We start from the raw sequence: 22,443 nt of genomic DNA, 5'->3' as shown, positions 1-22,443 counted from the left end.
CAGTAGGTACTGTACTTTCAACAAAGAATTGTTATTTTCATGAGTTCTGTATTTTGGAAATTCGAATATGTGACATGAATATCTGTAAAATTCGGTTTACTCCTTGCAGCTAAATGTAGCAGCAGTTTCTGTAGTGTAGTGGTTATCACGTTCGCTTTACACGCGAAAGGTCCTCGGTTCGAAACCGGGTGGAAACAGTGCTCTTTGACATGTGCAGTAGGTACTCTACTATTAACAGAGAATAGTTATTTTCATAAATGCCTAATTTTGGAAATTTGAACACGTGCCATGAATATCTGTAAAATTCAGTTTACTCCTTGCAGATAATTGTTGAAGCAGTTTCTGTAGTGTAGTGGTTATCACGTTCGCTTTACACGCGAAAGGTCCTCGGTTCGAAACCGGGTGGAAACAGAGCTCTTTGACACGTGCAGTAGGTACTGTACTTTCAACAAAGAATTGTTATATTCATGAATTCTGTATTTTGGAAATTCGAATACGTGCCATGAATATCTGTAAAATTAGGTTTACTCCTCACAGCTAAATGTAGCAGCAGTTTCTGTAGTGTAGTGGTTATCACCTTTGTTCACACACGAAAGGTCCCTGGTTCGAAACCAGGCGGAAACAACGCTCATCGACTCGTTCAAGAAGTACCATAGTGTTAACAAAGAATTTCATTATTCTGTTATTTTGGAAATTCGAATACGTGCCATGAATATTTTTAAAATTCGGTTTACTTCTTGCAGCTAATTGTAGCAGTAGTTTCTGTGGTGTAGTGTTTATCACGTTTGCTTCACACGCGAAAGGTCCCTGTTTCGAAACCGGGCGGAAACAACGCTCATTGACACATTCTGAAGTACCATAGTGGTAACAGAAAATTTCATGAATTCTTTATTTTGGAAATTCGAATACGTGCCATGAATATTTTTAAAATTCGGTTTACTCCTTGCAGCTAATTGTAGCAGTAGATTCTGTGGTGTAGTGGTTATCACGTTCGCTTCACACGCCCCTTTTTGGAGTTTCAGGAAGTGGAAGAGAAGCAGGTGTCTGAGTGCTTGAGAGAGAATATCGTTTTTTTTGGAGGTCTAGTTGACTTATAAGTTTGAAAGTTTGTGAGTGACTGTAGTGAAGTTTCTGTGAAACGTTTTTGCTATTGTCCCCCATCAGTGTGAGCTGTTTGGGGGATATTGCTTAAAATAACCGGACGGACAACATGGCTTCGACATCAAGAATACAAACGACGACGAGAAAGGACAACAGTGAAATCAGAATGTTAAACGAAGAACTGAAAAAAAGAACATATGAGAAGGAACTGACGGTGAACGTGGAAATAAGTGGAGAAGGGAAAATAACAACGATGGAATTGCTGAGAGGAATAAAGGAAGTTTGCGGAACAATACTGGGATGTCGAATGAAAGACGGGAATAAGTATGAAGTAACAATGTCTCATGTAAATGGAAAAGAAAGACTAATAGACGGGCTAAAGATAAAGAACTGTCAAATCATGGCTAAAGAACTAGGGAACGATGAGCTGGTGGTGTCCTTTTTGAACTTGCCCGCATACATTACGGATGAGGAGATAGAAGAGAAACTAAAAGGCTGGAAGGTGAAGGCGACCACGCCAATCAAGAGGAGGATGTGGCCAGGAACGGACATTGTAGATGGGACAAGATTTTGCAAGGTAAAGTTTACAGACAATGTGCAATCCTTGCCATATTCTACTAAATTTAACACTGTCGAGGGATTTGAATATTTTCGTGTAATCCACGACAATCAAGTGAAGGTATGTAGATTATGTATTCAGCCGGGGCACATACTTAAGGAATGTCCGGAATTCACATGCCACAAATGTAGTGAACAAGGGCATTATGCCAGAGAATGTCGGAACATAGGAAATGTGTGCAAAATGTGTGACAGACCTAAAGTTAGATGTAGCTGTAATAAGGGAGAAAATCACTTACTTTTGCAAACAATGGACCTCACGTCTGAGGAAGAGGGGAGTGTGCCTATGGAGAGGGAGGATGAGAGTGACATGGAGAGTGTGACTCCAGAGACAGTGGCAGATAAGCTTGAAGAGCCTGTAATATCTCCTTGCAAAGCACGAGACGCCGTTTTAGTCTCTGCTGCTGACAAGGTGGAACAGCAGCACATGATGGGTGAAAGACATACACAGGTAGAGATGGTGCAAGGTGCTTCTCAGGTGCCTGAGCCAGCTTTAAGCCTGTGTAAAAATTACACCAAAGAGTGGGCTGGGTCCACTGAAATCACGGGCACTGTTAAAGCGCACTTTTCAAAAGTCTTCCCCGCCGCTCCCCCCAAAAATCCAAATAAAGAGACGGATGATGAAATAGATAGTGAGGATCTTCAGTTGTTTGTAAAAAATAAGAGGTCATTGTCGAAAACCAGGGAGATGATGGGTTTTGGAAAAAAGAAAAAGTAGGATTTTTAAGGACTTGTTTGGCTCTGATTATACTTCTGCACACATTCATAATGATTACAGTCGCATCCCTAAATGGTAACAGTTTGAGAAACATGAGCAAATTTGAGCAGGTATTAGTGTCTGTTAAGGCAGACATGTTGTGTTTTCAAGAGACCAATTGGACAGACTCCAAAATGCAGGAGATTAAGAGTAAATGGTCAGATTAAATTTTTTGTAGTCATGGAGGGGATAAAACATGTGGTGTGGCTATTTTGATAAAAAATGATGTGGTGCAAAATGTAAAAGAAATATATGCTGACAATGATGGCAGACTTATTGTAATTGAATTTGAAGTTCAAAATGTAGTTTTTCGTTTAATTAATGTTTATGCTTCAAACATTGAATCTGAAAGGAGAGAAATGTTTCACAAATTAAAAACACTGTGCTCAGAAAACTGTATACTGATAGGAGATTTTAATGTGAGGTGTAGTAGAATGGATGCCTCTAGTTGCGCTAAATTCAGATATGACTCTTCTAGAAATGCATTATGGAAACTTATGAATGAGGAGAATCTAGTAGATATATGGAGGGCTGAAAATCCAAACAGAAGAGTATTCTCTAGAAGGCAGGTGGTTCTAAAGGAATTAAAACAAAGCAGAATTGATTTATGTCTAGCAAAACAAGAATTGGTGCAGAATGTTAAGAAGGTGTCATATACCTTTACAGCATATAGTGATCATGCAGTAATGTCATTTCAAATGGGTTTTGGTGTGGAGAGGAGAGGGGGAGGTGTCTGGTGTTTAAATGCCAATCTGTTAAAGGAGGAAGGATATAGAAATGAAATTGTTGAATGTATTAATGATGAAATGTCTAATGTACTGTTAAAAGAGAATGTGTGTTTATGGTGGGAGGAAGTGAAAGTAAAAGTAAAAAATAGGAGTATTAGGTACGCAAAAAATCATAACCGTTTAGATAAGCAGAAAGAAATAATGCTTAGGAATAGGATGTTGCATGAACTTGAAAAGGCTGATACGGATCCAGACTATGATGTTGTGAATTATTTGAAAATCCATGCAGAGCTGGGTCGTTATGAAAAAAATAAATGTTTGGGTGCTATTGTTAGGAGCAGGGCACAGTACGCTTTGGAGGGAGAGAAATGTACATCCTTTTTTTGGGGTCTGGAAAAAAGAAAACAAACTAAGAGTTACATTGTAGAGTTGGAAGATGAAAGAGGTGTAAAGGTAAACGATTTTGTTGGGATCTTAGAGACAGTTGAAACCTTTTACAGAAATCTTTACAAAAAGAATGATGTAGATAAAGTGTGTGTTGTAAAAGTGTTGGATACAATTAGTGCCAAAGTATCGCAGGCAGATAGAATGATGTGTGATGAAGAGATTTCGATTATGGAAATCAAGGAAGCAATTGTTAGCACGCAAGGTAATAAAAGTCCGGGTTTGGATGGTTTAACAAATGAGTTCTATAAAGTCTTTGTAGATATTTTGGCACCCATTTTAGTGAGGGTGTTTCATTATATGGAAGAGAATAAGGAAATCCCTGAGTCTATGTCAACTGGAATGTTAACGATCTTATTCAAAAATAGGGGCAGTAGATTAAAGTTAGAAAATTATAGGCCTATTAGCCTTCTAAATTCGGATTATAAGATACTGACTAAAGTGTTAGCGAATAGGATGAAAAAGGTGATTGGGAGTATTATTGAATCAACACAAGCCTACGGCATACCTGGAAGAGATATTGCAGATGTCATTTGTACAATTAGGGATGTTGTTAATCAAATGAAAAATGAAGGTGGTATAGTTTTAAGTTTGGACTTTAACAAAGCTTTCGATAGAGTGGAGCACAGCTTTTTATTACAGACTTTGGAGAGGTTTGGGTTTGGGCCAAAGTTTGTATCTTGGATCAACCTGTTGTATAGTGGGGCTAAAAGTTGTGTTAAATGTAACGGAGTGTTAACAGATACTTTCCCTGTGGAGAGGTCAGTAAGGCAGGGCTGTCCTTTGTCAGCTCTGCTGTACAGTGTTTCTACAGAACCGTTAGCTACATTGATAAATAGTAATAAAGAAGTAAGGGGTGTTGGAATCCCAGGTGGTGGTGTCAGTGTTGTACATCAGTACGCTGATGACACTACTTGTACTGTGAAGGATATAGAAAGTATTGGAAGCATTATGGGGATCATAGATATATATGGCAAGGCATCGGGTGCTAAAGTTAATATAGAGAAGACTGAAATAATGTTTGTTGGGGATATCAATGTAAACGGGTGTGAGATTCCATTCAAGAGCGCAAAGGATTTTATTAAAGTGCTGGGAGTAAACATTGGTGTAAAGGAGAAAGAGGCAAAAGATATAACTTGGACTGGGATCCTTAATAAAGTCAAGCTAACGTTGAATTTCTGGAAAAATAGAAAACTAAAGTTACAAGGGAAAGTAATTGTTGCAAATGCTTTGGTATTATCCAAATTTGTGTATGTTTTGGGAGTCCTGGACATGCCGGAGTGGGTCCTAAATGAATTGAATAATGTGGTGTCAAATTTTATATGGGATGGTAAAGGAGTGAGAATATCTCAGAAAACATTGATTGCTGACTATGTGGATGGAGGTTTAAAACTTGTAGATTTAGATGTCAAAAGAAAAGCTATTAGGATAAAAACAGTAAAGAAATATTTGTATGACAGTGAAGATTATGGCTGGAAACACTTCTTTAGAGTCTACTTAGAGGAGAGTGGTGGTTGTGAGGATAATGGTTTATTGATGGGGCTTAAAAGGGCAATGTTTGAAAAGGTACCAGATTTTTATAAAGAGGTGCTAAATGCATGGGCAGAGTTGTTGCCTAATGTATATTATGAATGTGGACATATTGACCTGATTATGAATCAACCTATATTTCTGAATGAGAAAATCAAGAACAAAGAAAAAGTTTTGTATAATAAAGTATTTATGAGTGCAGGTCTACGGCAAATAAAAGATTATACTTATGAGGTAATTCCAGGGTTTTTACCTGGGGAAGCTATTTTTGACATAATCAATGAATGGGATGAAGAGGTGGGAAGGGGAACAGTGAATAATATGTATGACAAGATAAAGAATAGTATACCAAGAGCATGGGTTGATTTAATAAATAGTGAAGTTGAAAGAGAAGATTTATTTGTATTTCCTAATTTGTTCATTGGTAGCAGTAAGAAGAAAGTACATTTATCTAGTATACCAGTGAAAAGATTGTATAGAATAATGGTAGGAAAAGTGTGTAGAAGGCCGGCTGCTGAGAAATTTTGGAAAGTAGTTTTTCCGGAATTGGATGAAAAAAAGATATGGGGAAATTTAAATGTAAAATATAATAGTAAGGAGTGTGAAAATAATGATTTCAAACTAAGACATAATAGAATATTTACAAAGGTGGTGCTAAAGAAAATTAATTGTGAGATAGAAAGGGAATGCGACGTATGTGGACGTTTCCCGGAAACTCTTATGCATTTGTTTATAGAATGTGAGGATTTAAAATATTTTTTTTGTAAAGTTAAGGAAATGTTATGTAGAAACTGGGGGGGAGATTTCGTGAAAAAGTATGCGTGGGAGGAACTTTTGTTATTTGGAGTGTCTGGTAAATGTGAGGGTGCTAATGTGTGTTTGTTGAATATGGTTTTGAGTTTTGTGAGGTATGCTATTTTTTGTAGGAGGAATTATGTTTCTTTTGACAGAAAGAGGGTTCAGGTGTGGAGTATCTTTATAGCACTGTTCAGTAAACACATAGATATGTTGTTTAATTATGGGATGGAACATTTTGATGAGTCTTTTGTTGAAGGGAGTGGGTTAATTTCACGAGAGGAGAGTGGAGGTATCACTTATAATTTTTGAAAGCACTGTTTTGATATTTTCTTTGTTGATAATTTGATAGGGGGTGAATTGTTCACCTGCCTCTGTTAGTCTAGTGTCTTCTGTATTGTTCTCTGTGGATTGTACTGTAAACAGTAGATTGTACTGTAAATATTGTAAACAAACATTTTTGATAATAAAAAAAAAAAAAAAAAAAAAAAATCACGTTTGCTTCACACGCGAAAGGTCCCTGGTTCGAAACCGGGCGGAAACAACACTCATTGACACTTTCTGAAGTACCATAGTGGTAACAGAAAATTTCATGAATTCTTTATTTTGGAAATTCGAATACGTGCCATGAATATTTTTAACATTCGGTTTACTCCTTGCAGAAAAATCAAGCAGCAGTTTCTGTAGTGTAGTGGTTATCGCGTTTGCTTTACTCGGCCATGAATATCTGTAAAATTCGATTTACTCCTTGCAGATAATCTTTGAAGAAGTTTCTGTAGTGTTGTGGTTATCACGTTCGCTGAACACGCGAAAGGTCCTCGGTTCGAAACCGGGCGGAAACAGTGCTCTTTGACAAGTGCAGTAGGTACTGTACTTTCAACAAAGAATTGTTATTTTCATGAATTCTGTATTTTGGAAATTCGAATACGTGCCATGAATATTTTTAAAATTCGGTTTACTCCTTGCAGGTAATTGTAGCAGTAGTTTCTGTGGTGTAGTGCTTATCACGTTTGCTTCTCACGCGAAAGGTCCCAGGTTCGAAACCGGGCGGAAACAACACTCATTGACACATTCTGAAGTACCATAGTGGTAACAGAAAATTTCATGAATTCTTTATTTTGGAAATTCGAATACGTGCCATGAATATTTTTAAAATTCGGTTTACTCCTTGCAGAAAAATCAAGCAGCAGTTTCTGTAGTGTAGTGGTTATCACGTTAGCTTTACACGTGAAAGGTCCTCAGTTTGAAACCAGGAGGAAACACTGCTCTTTGACATGTGCAGTAGGTACTGTACTATTAACAGAGAATAGTTATTTTCATAAATGCCTACTTTTGGAAATTTGAACACGTGCCATGAATATCTGTAAAATTCGGTTTACTCCTTGCAGCTGAATGTAGCAGCAGTGTCTGTAGTGTAGTGGTTATCACGTTTGCTTAACACGCGAAAGGTCCTCGGGTTGAAACCGGGCGGAAACAGAGCTCTTTGACACGTGCAGTAGGTACTGTACTTTCAACAAAGAATTGTTATTTTCATGAATTCTGTATTTTGGAAATTCGAATACGTGCCATGAATATCTGTAAAATTCGATTTACTCCTCGCAGCTAATTGTAGCAGTAGTTTCTGTGGTCTAGTGGTTATCACATTTGCTTCACACGCGAAAGGTCCCTGGTTCGAAACCGGGCGGAAACAACGCTCATTGACACATTCTGAAGTACCATAGTGGTAACAGAAAATTTCATGAATTCTTTATTTTGGAAATTCGAATACGTGCCATGAATATTTTTAAAATTCGGTTTACTCCTTGCAGAAAAATCAAGCAGCAGTTTCTGTAGTGTAGTGGTTATCACGTTCTCTTTACACGTGAAAGGTCCTCAGTTTGAAACTGGGAGGAAACAGTGCTCTTTGACACGTGCAGTAGGTACTGTACTATTAACAGAGAATAGTTATTTTCATAAATGCCTAATTTTGGAAATTTGAACGCGTGCCATGAATATCTGTAAAATTCGGTTTACTCCTTGCAGATAATTGTTGCAGCAGTTTCTGTAGTGTAGTGGTTATCACGTTCGCTTAACACGCGAAAGGTCCTCGGTTCGAAACCGGGCGGAAACAGTGCTCTTTGACAAGTGCAGTAGGTACTGTACTTTCAACAAAGAATTGTTATTTTCATGAATTCTCTATTTTGGAAATTCGAATACGTGCCATGAATATTTTTAAAATTCGGTTTACTCCTTGCAGCTAATTGTAGCAGTAGTTTCTGTGGTGTAGTGGTTATCACGTTTGCTTCACACGCGAAAGGTCCCTGGTTCGAAACCGGGCGGAAACAACACTCATTGACACATTCTGAAGTACCATAGTGGTAACAGAAAATTTCATGAATTCTTTATTTTGGAAATTCGAATACGTGCCATGAATATTTTTAACATTCGGTTTACTCCTTGCAGAAAAATCAAGCAGCAGTTTCTGTAGTGTAGTGGTTATCGCGTTTGCTTTACTCGCGAAAGGTCCTCGGTTCGAAACCGGGCGGAAACAGTGCTCTTTGACAAGTGCAGTAGGTACTGTACTTTCAACAAAGAATTGTTATTTTCATGAATTCTCTATTTTGGAAATTCGAATACGTGCCATGAATATCTGTAAAATTCGGTTTACTCCTCGCAGCTAATTGTAGCAGTAGTTTCTGTGGTGTAGTGGTTATCACGTTTGCTTCACACGCGAAAGGTCCCTGGTTCGAAACCGGGCGGAAACAACACTCATTGACACATTCTGAAGTACCATAGTGGTAACAGAAAATTTCTTGAATTCTTTATTTTGGAAATTCGAATACGTGCCATGAATATTTTTAACATTCGGTTTACTCCTTGCAGAAAAATCAAGCAGCAGTTTCTGTAGTGTAGTGGTTATCACGTTCGCTTTACACGTGAAAGGTCCTCAGTTTGAAACCAAGAGGAAACACTGCTCTTTGACATGTGCAGTAGGTACTGTACTATTAACAGAGAATAGTTATTTTCATAAATGCCTAATTTTGGAAATTTGAACACGTGCCATGAATATCTGTAAAATTCGATTTACTCCTTGCAGATAATCTTTGAAGAAGTTTCTGTAGTGTTGTGGTTATCACGTTCGCTGAACACGCGAAAGGTCCTCGGTTCGAAACCGGGCGGAAACAGTGCTCTTTGACAAGTGCAGTAGGTACTGTACTTTCAACAAAGAATTGTTATTTTCATGAATTCTGTATTTTGGAAATTCGAATACGTGCCATGAATATTTTTAAAATTCGGTTTACTCCTTGCAGGTAATTGTAGCAGTAGTTTCTGTGGTGTAGTGCTTATCACGTTTGCTTCACACGCGAAAGGTCCCAGGTTCGAAACCGGGCGGAAACAACACTCATTGACACATTCTGAAGTACCATAGTGGTAACAGAAAATTTCATGAATTCTTTATTTTGGAAATTCGAATACGTGCCATGAATATTTTTAAAATTCGGTTTACTCCTTGCAGAAAAATCAAGCAGCAGTTTCTGTAGTGTAGTGGTTATCACGTTAGCTTTACACGTGAAAGGTCCTCAGTTTGAAACCAGGAGGAAACACTGCTCTTTGACATGTGCAGTAGGTACTGTACTATTAACAGAGAATAGTTATTTTCATAAATGCCTACTTTTGGAAATTTGAACACGTGCCATGAATATCTGTAAAATTCGGTTTACTCCTTGCAGCTGAATGTAGCAGCAGTGTCTGTAGTGTAGTGGTTATCAAGTTCGCTTTACACGTGAAAGGTCCTCAGTTTGAAACCGGGAGGAAACAGTGCTCTTTGACATGTGCAGTAGGTACTGTACTATTAACAGAGAATAGTTATTTTCATAAATGCCTAATTTTGGAAATTTGAACACGTGCCATGAATATCTGTAAAATTCGGTTTACTCCTTGCAGATAATTGTTGAAGCAGTTTCTGTAGTGTAGCGGTTATCACGTTTGCTTAACACGCGAAAGGTCCTCGGGTTGAAACCGGGCGGAAACAGAGCTCTTTGACACGTGCAGTAGGTACTGTACTTTCAACAAAGAATTGTTATTTTCATGAATTCTGTATTTTGGAAATTCGAATACGTGCCATGAATATCTGTAAAATTCGATTTACTCCTCGCAGCTAATTGTAGCAGTAGTTTCTGTGGTCTAGTGGTTATCACATTTGCTTCACACGCGAAAGGTCCCTGGTTCGAAACCGCGCGGAAACAACGCTCATTGACACATTCTGAAGTACCATAGTGGTAACAGAAAATTTCATGAATTCTTTATTTTGGAAATTCGAATACGTGCCATGAATATTTTTAAAATTCGGTTTACTCCTTGCAGAAAAATCAAGCAGTTTCTGTAGTGTAGTGGTTATCACGTTCGCTTTACACGTGAAAGGTCCTCAGTTTGAAACCGGGAGGAAACAGTGCTCTTTGACACGTGCAGTAGGTACTGTACTATTAACAGAGAATAGTTATTTTCATAAATGCCTAATTTTGGAAATTTGAACACGTGCCATGAATATCTGTAAAATTCGGTTTACTCCTCACAGCTAAATGTAGCAGCAGTTTCTGTAGTGTAGTGGTTATCACGTTTGTTCACACGCGAAAGGTCCCTGGTTCGAAACCGGGCGGAAACAACGCTCATTGACACATACTGAAGTGCCATAGTGGTAACAGAAAATTTCATGAGTTCTTTATTTTGGAAATTCGAATACGTGCCATGAATATTTTTAAAATTCGGTTTACTCCTTGCAGAAAAATCAAGCAGCAGTTTCTGTAGTGTAGTGGTTATCACGTTAGCTTTACACGTGAAAGGTCCTCAGTTTGAAACTGGGAGGAAACAGTGCTCTTTGACACGTGCAGTAGGTACTGTACTATTAACAGAGAATAGTTATTTTCATAAATGCCTACTTTTGGAAATTTGAACACGTGCCATGAATATCTGTAAAATTCGGTTTACTTCTTGCAGGAAAATCAAGCAGCAGTTTCTGTAGTGTAGTGGTTATCGCATTCGCTTTACACGCGAAAGGTCCTCGGTTCGAAACCGGGCGGAAACAGTGCTCTTTGACAAGTGCAGTAGGTACTGTACTTTCAACAAAGAATTGTTATTTTCATGAATTCTCTATTTTGGAAATTCGAATACGTGCCATGAATATTTTTAAAATTCGGTTTACTCCTTGCAGCTAATTGTAGCAGTAGTTTCTGTGGTGTAGTGCTTATCACGTTTGCTTCACACGCGAAAGGTCCCAGGTTCGAAACCGGGCGGAAACAACACTCATTGACACATTCTGAAGTACCATAGTGGTAACAGAAAATTTCATGAATTCTTTATTTTGGAAATTCGAATACGTGCCATGAATATTTTTAAAATTCGGTTTACTCCTTGCAGAAAAATCAAGCAGCAGTTTCTGTAGTGTAGTGGTTATCACGTTAGCTTTACACGTGAAAGGTCCTCAGTTTGAAACCAGGAGGAAACACTGCTCTTTGACATGTGCAGTAGGTACTGTACTATTAACAGAGAATAGTTATTTTCATAAATGCCTACTTTTGGAAATTTGAACACGTGCCATGAATATTTTTAAATTTCGGTTTACTCCTTGCAGCTAATCGAAAGGTCCTCGGTTCGAAACCGGGCGGAAACAGTTTACTCCTTGCAGAAAAATCAAGCAGCAGTTTCTGTAGTGTAGTGGTTATCACGTTCTCTTTACACGTGAAAGGTCCTCAGTTTGAAACTGGGAGGAAACAGTGCTCTTTGACACGTGCAGTAGGTACTGTACTATTAACAGAGAATAGTTATTTTCATAAATGCCTAATTTTGGAAATTTGAAGGTTTACTCCTTGCAGCTAATTGTAGCAGTAGTTTCTGTGGTGTAGTGGTTATCACGTTTGCTTCACACGCGAAAGGTCCCTGGTTCGAAACCGGGCGGAAACAACACTCATTGACACTTTCTGAAGTACCATAGTGGTAACAGAAAATTTCATGAATTCTTTATTTTGGAAATTCGAATACGTGCCATGAATATTTTTAACATTCGGTTTACTCCTTGCAGAAAAATCAAGCAGCAGTTTCTGTAGTGTAGTGGTTATCGCGTTTGCTTTACTCGCGAAAGGTCCTCGGTTCGAAACCGGGCGGAAACAGTGCTCTTTGACAAGTGCAGTAGGTACTGTACTTTCAACAAAGAATTGTTATTTTCATGAATTCTGTATTTTGGAAATTCGAATACGTGCCATGAATATCTGTAAAATTCGGTTTATTCCTCGCAGCTAAATGTAGCAGCAGTTTCTGTAGTGTAGTGGTTATCACGTTTGCTTCACACGCGAAAGGTCCCTGGTTCGAAACCGGGCGGAAACAACGCTCATTGACACATTCTGATTTACCGTAGTGGTAACAGAAAAATTTCATGAATTCTTTATTTTGGAAATTCGAATACGTGCCATGAATATTTTTAAATTCGGTTTACTCCTTGCAGAAAAATCAAGCAGCAGTTTCTGTAGTGTAGTGGTTATCACGTTCTCTTTACACGTGAAAGGTCCTCAGTTTGAAACTGGGAGGAAACAGTGCTCTTTGACACGTGCAGTAGGTACTGTACTATTAACAGAGAATAGTTATTTTCATAAATGCCTACTTTTGGAAATTTGAACACGTGCCATGAATATCTGTAAAATTCGGTTTACTCCTTGCAGAAAAACATTTGCTTCACACGCGAAAGGTCCCTGGTTCGAAACTGGGCGGAAACAACGCTCATTGACACATTCTGAAGTACCATAGTGGTAACAGAAAATTTCATGAATTCTTTATTTTGGAAATTCGAATACGTGCCATGAATATTTTTAAAATTCGGTTTACTCCTTGCAGAAAAATCAAGCAGCAGTTTCTGTAGTGTAGTGGTTATCACGTTCTCTTTACACGTGAAAGGTCCTCAGTTTGAAACTGGGAGGAAACAGTGCTCTTTGACACGTGCAGTAGGTACTGTACTATTAACAGAGAATAGTTATTTTCATAAATGCCTAATTTTGGAAATTTGAACGCGTGCCATGAATATCTGTAAAATTCGGTTTACTCCTTGCAGATAATTGTTGCAGAAGTTTCTGTAGTGTAGTGGTTATCACGTTCGCTTAACACGCGAAAGGTCCTCGGTTCGAAACCGGGCGGAAACAGAGCTCTTTGACACGTGCAGTAGGTACTGTACTTTCAACAAAGAATTGTTATTTTCATGAATTCTGTATTTTGGAAATTCGAATACGTGCCATGAATATCTGTAAAATTCGGTTTATTCCTCGCAGCTAAATGTAGCAGCAGTTTCTGTAGTGTAGTGGTTATCACGTTTGCTTCACACGCGAAAGGTCCCTGGTTCGAAACCGGGCGGAAACAACGCTTATTGACACATTCTGATTTACCGTAGTGGTAACAGAAAATTTCATGAATTCTTTATTTTGGAAATTCGAATACGTGCCATGAATATTTTTAAACGTTAGCTTTACACGTGAAAGGTCCTCAGTTTGAAACCGGGAGGAAACAGTGCTCTTTGACATGTGCAGTAGGTACTGTACTATTAACAGAGAATAGTTATTTTCATAAATGCCTAATTTTGGAAATTTGAACACGTGCCATGAATATCTGTAAAATTCGGTTTACTCCTTGCAGATAATTGTAGCAGCAGTTTCTGTAGTGTAGTGGTTATCACGTTCGCTTAACACGCGAAAGGTCCTCGGTTCGAAACCGGGCGGAAACAGAGCTCTTTGACACGTGCAGTAGGTACTGTACTTTCAACAAAGAATTGTTATTTTCATGAATTCTGTATTTTGGAAATTCGAATACGTGCCATGAATATCTGTAAAATTCGGTTTATTCCTCGCAGCTAAATGTAGCAGCAGTTTCTGTAGTGTAGTGGTTATCACGTTCGCTTTACACGTGAAAGGTCCTCAGTTTGAAACCAGGAGGAAACACTGCTCTTTGACATGTGCAGTAGGTACTGTACTATTAACAGAGAATAGTTATTTTCATAAATGCCTACTTTTGGAAATTTGAACACGTGCCATGAATATCTGTAAAATTCGGTTTACTCCTTGCAGCTGAATGTAGCAGCAGTGTCTGTAGTGTAGTGGTTATCAAGTTCGCTTTACACGTGAAAGGTCCTCAGTTTGAAACCGGGAGGAAACAGTGCTCTTTGACATGTGCAGTAGGTACTGTACTATTAACAGAGAATAGTTATTTTCATAAATGCCTAATTTTGGAAATTTGAACACGTGCCATGAATATCTGTAAAATTCGGTTTACTCCTTGCAGATAATTGTTGAAGCAGTTTCTGTAGTGTAGCGGTTATCACGTTTGCTTAACACGCGAAAGGTCCTCGGGTTGAAACCGGGCGGAAACAGAGCTCTTTGACACGTGCAGTAGGTACTGTACTTTCAACAAAGAATTGTTATTTTCATGAATTCTGTATTTTGGAAATTCGAATACGTGCCATGAATATCTGTAAAATTCGATTTACTCCTCGCAGCTAATTGTAGCAGTAGTTTCTGTGGTGTAGTGGTTATCACATTTGCTTCACACGCGAAAGGTCCCTGGTTCGAAACCGGGCGGAAACAACGCTCATTGACACATTCTGAAGTACCATAGTGGTAACAGAAAATTTCATGAATTCTTTATTTTGGAAATTCGAATACGTGCCATGAATATTTTTAAAATTCGGTTTACTCCTTGCAGAAAAATCAAGCAGCAGTTTCTGTAGTGTAGTGGTTATCACGTTCTCTTTACACGTGAAAGGTCCTCAGTTTGAAACTGGGAGGAAACAGTGCTCTTTGACACGTGCAGTAGGTACTGTACTATTAACAGAGAATAGTTATTTTCATAAATGCCTAATTTTGGAAATTTGAACGCGTGCCATGAATATCTGTAAAATTCGGTTTACTCCTTGCAGATAATTGTTGCAGAAGTTTCTGTAGTGTAGTGGTTATCACGTTCGCTTAACACGCGAAAGGTCCTCGGTTCGAAACCGGGCGGAAACAGAGCTCTTTGACACGTGCAGTAGGTACTGTACTTTCAACAAAGAATTGTTACTTTCATGAATTCTGTATTTTGGAAATTCGAATACGTGCCATGAATATCTGTAAAATTCGGTTTATTCCTCGCAGCTAAATGTAGCAGCAGTTTCTGTAGTGTAGTGGTTATCACGTTTGCTTCACACGCGAAAGGTCCCTGGTTCGAAACCGGGCGGAAACAACGCTTATTGACACATTCTGATTTACCGTAGTGGTAACAGAAAATTTCATGAATTCTTTACTTTGGAAATTCGAATACGTGCCATGAATATTTTTAAAATTCGGTTTACTCCTTGCAGAAAAATCAAGCAGCAGTTTCTGTAGTGTAGTGGTTATCACGTTAGCTTTACACGTGAAAGGTCCTCAGTTTGAAACTGGGAGGAAACAGTGCTCTTTGACACGTGCAGTAGGTACTGTACTATTAACAGAGAATAGTTATTTTCATAAATGCCTACTTTTGGAAATTTGAACACGTGCCATGAATATCTGTAAAATTCGGTTTACTCCTTGCAGAAAAATCAAGCAGCAGTTTCTGTAGTGTAGTGGTTATCACGTTCTCTTTACACGTGAAAGGTCCTCAGTTTGAAAATGGGAGGAAAGAGTGCTCTTTGACACGTGCAGTAGGTACTGTACTATTAACAGAGAATAGTTATTTTCATAAATGCCTAATTTTGGAAATTTGAATGCGCGCCATGAATATCTGTAAAATTCGGTTTACTCCTTGCAGATAATTGTAGCAGCAGTTTCTGTAGTGTAGTGGTTATCACGTTCGCTTAACACGCGAAAGGTCCTCGGTTCGAAACCGGGCGGAAACAGAGCTCTTTGACACGTGCAGTAGGTACTGTACTTTCAACAAAGAATTGTTATTTTCATGAATTCTGTATTTTGGAAATTCGAATACGTGCCATGAATATCTGTAAAATTCGGTTTATTCCTCGCAGCTAAATGTAGCAGCAGTTTCTGTAGTGTAGTGGTTATCACGTTCGCTTTACACGTGAAAGGTCCTCAGTTTGAAACCGGGAGGAAACAGTGCTCTTTGACATGTGCAGTAGGTACTGTACTATTAACAGAGAATAGTTATTTTCATAAATGCCTAATTTTGGAAATTTGAACACGTGCCATGAATATCTGTAAAATTCGGTTTACTCCTCACAGCTAAATGTAGCAGCAGTTTCTGTAGTGTAGTGGTTATCACGTTTGTTCACACGCGAAAGGTCTCTGGTTCGAAACCAGGCGGAAACAACGCTCATTGACACATACTGAAGTGCCATAGTGGTAACAGAAAATTTCATGAGTTCTTTATTTTGGAAATTCGAATACGTGCCATGAATATTTTTAAAATTCGGTTTACTCCTTGCAGAAAAATCAAGCAGCAGTTTCTGTAGTGTAGTGGTTATCACGTTAGCTTTACACGTGAAAGGTCCTCAGTTTGAAACTGGGAGGAAACAGTGCTCTTTGACACGTGCAGTAGGTACTGTACTATTAACAGAGAATAGTTATTTTCATAAATGCCTACTTTTGGAAATTTGAACACGTGCCATGAATATCTGTAAAATTCGGTTTACTTCTTGCAGGAAAATTAAGCAGCAGTTTCTGTAGTGTAGTGGTTATTGCATTCGCTTTACACGCGAAAGGTCCTCAGTTCGAAACCGGGCGGAAACAGTGCTCTTTGACAAGTGCAGTAGGTACTGTACTTTCAACAAAGAATTGTTATTTTCATGAATTCTCTATTTTGGAAATTCGAATACGTGCCATGAATATTTTTAAAATTCGGTTTACTCCTTGCAGTGCTTCACACGCGAAAGGTCCCTGGTTCGAAACCGGGCGGAAACAACGCTCATTGACACATACTGAAGTGCCATAGTGGTAACAGAAAATTTCATGAGTTCTTTATTTTGGAAATTCGAATACGTGCCATGAATATTTTTAAAATTCGGTTTACTCCTTGCAGAAAAATCAAGCAGCAGTTTCTGTAGTGTAGTGGTTATCACGTTAGCTTTACACGTGAAAGGTCCTCAGTTTGAAACCAGGAGGAAACACTGCTCTTTGACATGTGCAGTAGGTACTGTACTATTAACAGAGAATAGTTATTTTCATAAATGCCTACTTTTGGAAATTTGAACACGGTGCCATGAATATCTGTAAAATTCGGTTTACTCCTTGCAGGATAATTGTTGCAGCAGTTTCTGTAGTGTAGCGGTTATTGCACGTTCGCTTTACACGCGAAAGGTCCTCGGGTTCGAAACCGGGCGGAAACAGTGCTCTTTGACACGTGCAGTAGGTACTGTTACTTTCAACAAAGAATTGTTATTTTCATGAATTCCTGTATTTTGGAAATTCGAATACGTGCCATGAATATCTGTAAAATTCGGTTTACTCCTTGCAGAAAAATCAAGCAGCAGTTTCTGTAGTGTAGTGGTTATCACGTTCTCTTTACACGTGAAAGGTCCTCAGTTTGAAACTGGGAGGAAACAGTGCTCTTTGACACGTGCAGTAGGTACTGTACTATTAACAGAGAATAGTTATTTTCATAAATGCCTAATTTTGGAAATTTGAACGCGTGCCATGAATATCTGTAAAATTCGGTTTACTCCTTGCAGATAACTGTTGCAGAAGTTTCTGTAGTGTAGTGGTTATCACGTTCGCTTAACACGCGAAAGGTCCTCGGTTCGAAACCGGGCGGAAACAGAGCTCTTTGACACGTGCAGTAGGTACTGTACTTTCAACAAAGAATTGTTATTTTCATGAATTCTGTATTTTGGAAATTCGAATACGTGCCATGAATATCTGTAAAATTCGATTTACTCCTCGCAGCTAATTGTAGCAGTAGTTTCTGTGGTCTAGTGGTTATCACATTTGCTTCACACGCGAAAGGTCCCTGGTTCAAAACCGGGCGGAAACAACGCTCATTGACACATTCTGAAGTACCATAGTGGTAACAGAAAATTTCATGAATTCTTTATTTTGGAAATTCGAATACGTGCCATGAATATTTTTAAAATTCGGTTTACTCCTTGCAGAAAAATCAAGCAGCAGTTTCTGTAGTGTAGTGGTTATCACGTTCTCTTTACACGTGAAAGGTCCTCAGTTTGAAACTGGGAGGAAACAGTGCTCTTTGACACGTGCAGTAGGTACTGTACTATTAACAGAGAATAGTTATTTTCATAAATGCCTAATTTTGGAAATTTGAACGCGTGCCATGAATATCTGTAAAATTCGGTTTACTCCTTGCAGATAACTGTTGCAGAAGTTTCTGTAGTGTAGTGGTTATCACGTTCGCTTAACACGCGAAAGGTCCTCGGTTCGAAACCGGGCGGAAACAGAGCTCTTTGACACGTGCAGTAGGTACTGTACTTTCAACAAAGAATTGTTATTTTCATGAATTCTGTATTTTGGAAATTCGAATACGTGCCATGAATATCTGTAAAATTCGGTTTATTCCTCGCAGCTAAATGTAGCAGCAGTTTCTGTAGTGTAGTGGTTATCACGTTCGCTTCACACGCCCCTTTTTGGAGTTTCAGGAAGTGGAAGAGAAGCAGGTGTCTGAGTGCTTGAGAGAGAATATCGTTTTTTTTGGAGGTCTAGTTGACTTATAAGTTTGAAAGTTTGTGAGTGACTGTAGTGAAGTTTCTGTGAAACGTTTTTGCTATTGTCCCCCATCAGCGTGAGCTGTTTGGGGGATATTGCTTAAAATAACCGGACGGACAACATGGCTTCGACATCAAGAATACAAACGACGACGAGAAAGGACAACAGTGAAATCAGAATGTTAAACGAAGAACTGAAAAAAAGAACATATGAGAAGGAACTGACGGTGAACGTGGAAATAAGTGGAGAAGGGAAAATAACAACGATGGAATTGCTGAGAGGAATAAAGGAAGTTTGCGGAACAATACTGGGATGTCGAATGAAAGACGGGAATAAGTATGAAGTAACAATGTCTCATGTAAATGGAAAAGAAAGACTAATAGACGGGCTAAAGATAAAGAACTGTCAAATCATGGCTAAAGAACTAGGGAACGATGAGCTGGTGGTGTCCTTTTTGAACTTGCCCGCATACATTACGGATGAGGAGATAGAAGAGAAACTAAAAGGCTGGAAGGTGAAGGCGACCACGCCAATCAAGAGGAGGATGTGGCCAGGAACGGACATTGTAGATGGGACAAGATTTTGCAAGGTAAAGTTTACAGACAATGTGCAATCCTTGCCATATTCTACTAAATTTAACACTGTCGAGGGATTTGAATATTTTCGTGTAATCCACGACAATCAAGTGAAGGTATGTAGATTATGTATTCAGCCGGGGCACATACTTAAGGAATGTCCGGAATTCACATGCCACAAATGTAGTGAACAAGGGCATTATGCCAGAGAATGTCGGAACATAGGAAATGTGTGCAAAATGTGTGACAGACCTAAAGTTAGATGTAGCTGTAATAAGGGAGAAAATCACTTACTTTTGCAAACAATGGACCTCACGTCTGAGGAAGAGGGGAGTGTGCCTATGGAGAGGGAGGATGAGAGTGACATGGAGAGTGTGACTCCAGAGACAGTGGCAGATAAGCTTGAAGAGCCTGTAATGTCTCCTGGCAAAGCACGAGACGCCGTTTTAGTCTCTGCTGCTGACAAGGTGGAACAGCAGCACATGATGGGTGAAAGACATACACAGGTAGAGATGGTGCAAGGTGCTTCTCAGGTGCCTGAGCCAGCTTTAAGCCTGTGTAAAAATTACACCAAAGAGTGGGCTGGGTCCACTGAAGTCACGGGCACTGTTAAAGCGCACTTTTCAAAAGGCTTCCCCGCCGATCCCCCCAAAAATCCAAATAAAGAGACGGATGATGAAATAGATAGTGAGGATCTTCAGTTGTTTGTAAAAAATAAGAGGTCATTGTCGAAAACCAGGGAGATGATGGGTTTTGGAAAAAAGAAAAAGTAGGATTTTTAAGGACTTGTTTGGCTCTGATTATACTTCTGCACACATTCATAATGATTACAGTCGCATCCCTAAATGGTAACAGTTTGAGAAACATGAGCAAATTTGAGCAGGTATTAGTGTCTGTTAAGGCAGACATGTTGTGTTTTCAAGAGACCAATTGGACAGACTCCAAAATGCAGGAGATTAAGAGTAAATGGTCAGATTTAATTTTTTGTAGTCATGGAGGGGATAAAACATGTGGTGTGGCTATTTTGATAAAAAATGATGTGGTGCAAAATGTAAAAGAAATATATGCTGACAATGATGGCAGACTTATTGTAATTGAATTTGAAGTTCAAAATGTAGTTTTTCGTTTAATTAATGTTTATGCTTCAAACATTGAATCTGAAAGGAGAGAAATGTTTCACAAATTAAAAACACTGTGCTCAGAAAACTGTATACTGATAGGAGATTTTAATGTGAGGTGTAGTAGAATGGATGCCTCTAGTTGTGCTAAATTCAGATATGACTCTTCTAGAAATGCATTATGGAAACTTATGAATGAGGAGAATCTAGTAGATATATGGAGGGCTGAAAATCCAAACAGAAGAGTATTCTCTAGAAGGCAGGTGGTTCTAAAGGAATTAAAACAAAGCAGAATTGATTTATGTCTAGCAAAACAAGAATTGGTGCAGAATGTTAAGAAGGTGTCATATACCTTTACAGCATATAGTGATCATGCAGTAATGTCATTTCAAATGGGTTTTGGTGTGGAGAGGAGAGGGGGAGGTGTCTGGTGTTTAAATGCCAGTCTGTTAAAGGAGGAAGGATATAGAAATGAAATTGTTGAATGTATTAATGATGAAATGTCTAATGTACTGTTAAAAGAGAATGTGTGTTTATGGTGGGAGGAAGTGAAAGTAAAAGTAAAAAATAGGAGTATTAGGTACGCAAAAAATCATAACCGTTTAGATAAGCAGAAAGAAATAATGCTTAGGAATAGGATGTTGCATGAACTTGAAAAGGCTGATACGGATCCAGACTATGATGTTGTGAATTATTTGAAAATCCATGCAGAGCTGGGTCGTTATGAAAAAAATAAATGTTTGGGTGCTATTGTTAGGAGCAGGGCACAGTACGCTTTGGAGGGAGAGAAATGTACATCCTTTTTTTTGGGTCTGGAAAAAAGAAAACAAACTAAGAGTTACATTGTAGAGTTGGAAGATGAAAGAGGTGTAAAGGTAAACGATTTTGTTGGGATCTTAGAGACAGTTGAAACCTTTTACAGAAATCTTTACAAAAAGAATGATGTAGATAAAGTGTGTGTTGTAAAAGTGTTGGATACAATTAGTGCCAAAGTATCGCAGGCAGATAGAATGATGTGTGATGAAGAGATTTCGATTATGGAAATCAAGGAAGCAATTGTTAGCACGCAAGGTAATAAAAGTCCGGGTTTGGATGGTTTAACAAATGAGTTCTATAAAGTCTTTGTAGATATTTTGGCACCCATTTTAGTGAGGGTGTTTCATTATATGGAAGAGAATAAGGAAATCCCTGAGTCTATGTCAACTGGAATGTTAACGATCTTATTCAAAAATAGGGGCAGTAGATTAAAGTTAGAAAATTATAGGCCTATTAGCCTTCTAAATTCGGATTATAAGATACTGACTAAAGTGTTAGCGAATAGGATGAAAAAGGTGATTGGGAGTATTATTGAATCAACACAAGCCTACGGCATACCTGGAAGAGATATTTCAGATGTAATTTGTACAATTAGGGATGTTGTTAATCAAATGAAAAATGAAGGTGGTATAGTTTTAAGTTTGGACTTTAACAAAGCTTTCGATAGAGTGGAGCACAGCTTTTTATTACAGACTTTGGAGAGGTTTGGGTTTGGGCCAAAGTTTGTATCTTGGATCAACCTGTTGTATAGTGGGGCTAAAAGTTGTGTTAAATGTAACGGAGTGTTAACAGATACTTTCCCTGTGGAGAGGTCAGTAAGGCAGGGCTGTCCTTTGTCAGCTCTGCTGTACAGTGTTTCTACAGAACCGTTAGCTACATTGATAAATAGTAATAAAGAAGTAAGGGGTGTTGGAATCCCAGGTGGTGGTGTCAGTGTTGTACATCAGTACGCTGATGACACTACTTGTACTGTGAAGGATATAGAAAGTATTGGAAGCATTATGGGGATCATAGATATATATGGCAAGGCATCGGGTGCTAAAGTTAATATAGAGAAGACTGAAATAATGTTTGTTGGGGATATCAATGTAAACGGGTGTGAGATTCCATTCAAGAGCGCAAAGGATTTTATTAAAGTGCTGGGAGTAAACATTGGTGTAAAGGAGAAAGAGGCAAAAGATATAACTTGGACTGGGATCCTTAATAAAGTCAAGCTAACGTTGAATTTCTGGAAAAATAGAAAACTAAAGTTACAAGGGAAAGTAATTGTTGCAAATGCTTTGGTATTATCCAAATTTGTGTATGTTTTGGGAGTCCTGGACATGC

General features: G+C 38.5%; 18 non-coding genes across 18 annotated transcripts; all 18 read left to right on the top strand.

Moving 5' to 3' along the window:
- Positions 1 to 124: 124 nt before the first annotated feature.
- Positions 125 to 197, top strand: trnav-uac (transfer RNA valine (anticodon UAC)). The gene has a single exon. It is a non-coding gene; the product is annotated as a tRNA-Val (tRNA).
- A 141-nt stretch (positions 198 to 338) lies between these two features.
- trnav-uac (transfer RNA valine (anticodon UAC)) lies at positions 339 to 411 on the top strand. The gene has a single exon. It is a non-coding gene; the product is annotated as a tRNA-Val (tRNA).
- A 6,545-nt stretch (positions 412 to 6,956) lies between these two features.
- trnae-cuc (transfer RNA glutamic acid (anticodon CUC)) lies at positions 6,957 to 7,029 on the top strand. The gene has a single exon. It is a non-coding gene; the product is annotated as a tRNA-Glu (tRNA).
- A 981-nt stretch (positions 7,030 to 8,010) lies between these two features.
- Positions 8,011 to 8,083, top strand: trnav-aac (transfer RNA valine (anticodon AAC)). The gene has a single exon. It is a non-coding gene; the product is annotated as a tRNA-Val (tRNA).
- A 141-nt stretch (positions 8,084 to 8,224) lies between these two features.
- On the top strand, positions 8,225 to 8,297 carry trnav-cac (transfer RNA valine (anticodon CAC)). Its single transcript has one exon. It is a non-coding gene; the product is annotated as a tRNA-Val (tRNA).
- Positions 8,298 to 8,644: 347 nt separating this feature from the next.
- On the top strand, positions 8,645 to 8,717 carry trnav-cac (transfer RNA valine (anticodon CAC)). The gene has a single exon. It is a non-coding gene; the product is annotated as a tRNA-Val (tRNA).
- Positions 8,718 to 10,962: 2,245 nt separating this feature from the next.
- Positions 10,963 to 11,035, top strand: trnav-uac (transfer RNA valine (anticodon UAC)). Its single transcript has one exon. It is a non-coding gene; the product is annotated as a tRNA-Val (tRNA).
- Positions 11,036 to 11,837: 802 nt separating this feature from the next.
- trnav-cac (transfer RNA valine (anticodon CAC)) lies at positions 11,838 to 11,910 on the top strand. The gene has a single exon. It is a non-coding gene; the product is annotated as a tRNA-Val (tRNA).
- Positions 11,911 to 12,257: 347 nt separating this feature from the next.
- trnav-cac (transfer RNA valine (anticodon CAC)) lies at positions 12,258 to 12,330 on the top strand. The gene has a single exon. It is a non-coding gene; the product is annotated as a tRNA-Val (tRNA).
- Positions 12,331 to 13,063: 733 nt separating this feature from the next.
- On the top strand, positions 13,064 to 13,136 carry trnav-aac (transfer RNA valine (anticodon AAC)). The gene has a single exon. It is a non-coding gene; the product is annotated as a tRNA-Val (tRNA).
- A 141-nt stretch (positions 13,137 to 13,277) lies between these two features.
- Positions 13,278 to 13,350, top strand: trnav-cac (transfer RNA valine (anticodon CAC)). Its single transcript has one exon. It is a non-coding gene; the product is annotated as a tRNA-Val (tRNA).
- Positions 13,351 to 13,638: 288 nt separating this feature from the next.
- trnav-aac (transfer RNA valine (anticodon AAC)) lies at positions 13,639 to 13,711 on the top strand. Its single transcript has one exon. It is a non-coding gene; the product is annotated as a tRNA-Val (tRNA).
- Positions 13,712 to 14,494: 783 nt separating this feature from the next.
- On the top strand, positions 14,495 to 14,567 carry trnav-cac (transfer RNA valine (anticodon CAC)). The gene has a single exon. It is a non-coding gene; the product is annotated as a tRNA-Val (tRNA).
- A 347-nt stretch (positions 14,568 to 14,914) lies between these two features.
- On the top strand, positions 14,915 to 14,987 carry trnav-aac (transfer RNA valine (anticodon AAC)). Its single transcript has one exon. It is a non-coding gene; the product is annotated as a tRNA-Val (tRNA).
- A 141-nt stretch (positions 14,988 to 15,128) lies between these two features.
- On the top strand, positions 15,129 to 15,201 carry trnav-cac (transfer RNA valine (anticodon CAC)). The gene has a single exon. It is a non-coding gene; the product is annotated as a tRNA-Val (tRNA).
- A 561-nt stretch (positions 15,202 to 15,762) lies between these two features.
- trnav-aac (transfer RNA valine (anticodon AAC)) lies at positions 15,763 to 15,835 on the top strand. The gene has a single exon. It is a non-coding gene; the product is annotated as a tRNA-Val (tRNA).
- Positions 15,836 to 17,635: 1,800 nt separating this feature from the next.
- Positions 17,636 to 17,708, top strand: trnav-aac (transfer RNA valine (anticodon AAC)). Its single transcript has one exon. It is a non-coding gene; the product is annotated as a tRNA-Val (tRNA).
- Positions 17,709 to 18,269: 561 nt separating this feature from the next.
- On the top strand, positions 18,270 to 18,342 carry trnav-aac (transfer RNA valine (anticodon AAC)). Its single transcript has one exon. It is a non-coding gene; the product is annotated as a tRNA-Val (tRNA).
- Positions 18,343 to 22,443: the final 4,101 nt, after the last annotated feature.

This window comes from Salmo salar, chromosome 29 (genome assembly GCF_965601325.2).
Source record: "Salmo salar chromosome 29, fSalSal1, whole genome shotgun sequence".
In the NCBI taxonomy this organism is placed as follows: domain Eukaryota; kingdom Metazoa; phylum Chordata; class Actinopteri; order Salmoniformes; family Salmonidae; genus Salmo; species Salmo salar.
This window is presented reverse-complemented; position numbering and strand designations above follow the sequence as displayed.